The sequence below is a fragment of the Oncorhynchus kisutch genome, linkage group LG10 (genome assembly GCF_002021735.2).
Source record: "Oncorhynchus kisutch isolate 150728-3 linkage group LG10, Okis_V2, whole genome shotgun sequence".
Taxonomy (NCBI): Eukaryota; Metazoa; Chordata; class Actinopteri; order Salmoniformes; family Salmonidae; genus Oncorhynchus; species Oncorhynchus kisutch.
The window spans coordinates 28,149,634-28,151,928 of record NC_034183.2 but is presented as its reverse complement, the minus strand read 5'-3'; positions in this window follow the sequence as shown (position 1 = coordinate 28,151,928).

The following is a 2,295-nucleotide window of genomic DNA, read 5'->3' as shown; positions in this document are numbered from 1 at the left end:
TTCACCTACCAGTTTATTTTCTTTCATCTACTCGCTACCTTCCTTCCCATTTCTTCCTTTCTCTCATTCTCCTACACTAGACACTAGAACACTGATACAGTTTCTCTCCATTGAAGTCAAGCCATGATTGAGGTAAAATCATAAAGCAGAGTTCTGTGTGTGTTCTTTTCAGAACTCAGCCCTATGGGAGAACTGTACAGAACTCAGCCCTATGGGAGAACTGTACAGAACTCAGCCCTATGGGAGAACTGTACAGAACTCAGCCCTATGGGAGAACTGTACAGAACTCAGCCCTATGGGAGAACTGTACAGAACTCAGCCCTATGGGAGAACTATACAGAACTCAGCCCTATGGAGAACTGTACAGAACTCAGCCCTATGGGAGAACTATACAGAACTCAGCCCTATGGGAGAACTATACAGAACTCAGCCCTATGGGAGAACTGTACAGAACTCAGCCCTATGGGAGAACTATACAGAACTCAGCCCTATGGGAGAACTGTACAGAACTCAGCCCTATGGGAGAACTATACAGAACTCAGCCCTATGGGAGAACTATACAGAACTCAGCCCTATGGGAGAACTGTACAGAACTCAGCCCTATTGGAGAACTATACAGAACTCAGCCCTATGGGAGAACTGTACAGAACTCAGCCCTATGGGAGAACTATACAGAACTCAGCCCTATGGGAGGACTGTACAGAACTCAGCCCTATGGGAGAACTATACAGAACTCAGCCCTATGGGAGAACTGTACAGAACTCAGCCCTATGGGAGAACTGTACAGAACTCAGCCCTATGGGAGAACTATACAGAACTCAGCCCTATGGGAGAACTGTACAGAACTCAGCCCTATGGGAGAACTGTACAGAACTCAGCCCTATGTGAGAACTATATAGACAGAATGTCCTTTATAGACAAACAAGTCCCCTGAAGGCCTTCTGAATACATTACAATGAATCACAAGGAGAGAAATAGACAGAGAGAGAGAGAGCGGGAGATGGAAGGAGAGAGGGGGAGATGGAGGGAGAGAGAGGGGGAGAGAGAGGGAGAGAGAGAGGGGGGAGAGAGAGCAGGAGATGGAGGGAGAGGAGGGTGGGGGGGGGGAGAGAGGGAGGGGGAGGGGAGAGAGAGAGAAAAAAGTGAGAGTGAGCCAATTAGTTTTTTCTTTGAGGCTTTTCTAGACAATGCTCTCTGGGTTTCTATGGTGACCTGAAGCTGCCTGCTGGGCCAATGAAGGCTGTAGTAAGAGGCCTCACATGCACAAGCACACACACACAAAGAGGAGAAAGACGGACCAGTAGTTGGAGGGTCGCTGGTTCAAATCCCAATGTGGCCGATCCAAGTGGGAACCTGAGAGGACAAGTGGAAGGACTGAAACATCTGCAGACACGCACACATGCAGACACATACACAGACAAACACACACACACACACACACACACACACACACACACACACACACACACACACACACACACACACACACACAGACAAACACACACACATACAAACAACACTTCACTAATAGCTAGCTGGCGCTGAATCCTCCACGATGGAACGCTAGAGGGTAGAAGAGAAAAAAACAGAGAGCAACGAAAAAGTGTAAAACCTGAACAAATATTTTAACCACAATCAAAACAGGGTCTATATTCCCCACTTATGGTCCTTTCCTCAGACCTGCCAACATGGTAAAGACAGCCACAGACCCGCTGTAAGTGTTCCCCGATTACATACTCATCAGTCACCACATTCCCCTGTCTCACACCCACACACAGCCTAACCCCGGGGCGCCAGAGAAACGTTGGGTCTGCCTCCTGTCATATCCCATCACACTCTATTTCTCTTTACCAAGTGAGGAGTTGTGATGTGGACACAACGTGCGGGTCCTGCACTGCACACCTCTCATTCTTCCAAACACACAAGCATGCATGCACGCGAACACACACACACACACACCACACACAGTGGACTGAACAGGAACAGATGCAGCTATTCGTCTGCATCGGTGAAGAGTAAGTGGCCAGATTCTGTGAAGCACTAGAGCAAGACTGAGAAACAGCTATAGCTCTAGTGAGGGTGTGTGTGTGTGTGTGTGTGTGTGTGTGGTGTGTGTGTGTGTGTGTGTGTGTGTGTGTGTGTGTGTGTGTGTGTGTGTGTGTAGCCGCTCTGTGATTAATGCGGCTTTCAGCTGCAGCGGAGCCTCGCACAGACAGACTGGGGTGCCCTTTCACAGGCTCTCCCTCTCTCTCCCTCCCTCCTTCCTATCTCTCTCTCTCTCTCTCTCCCTTCTCT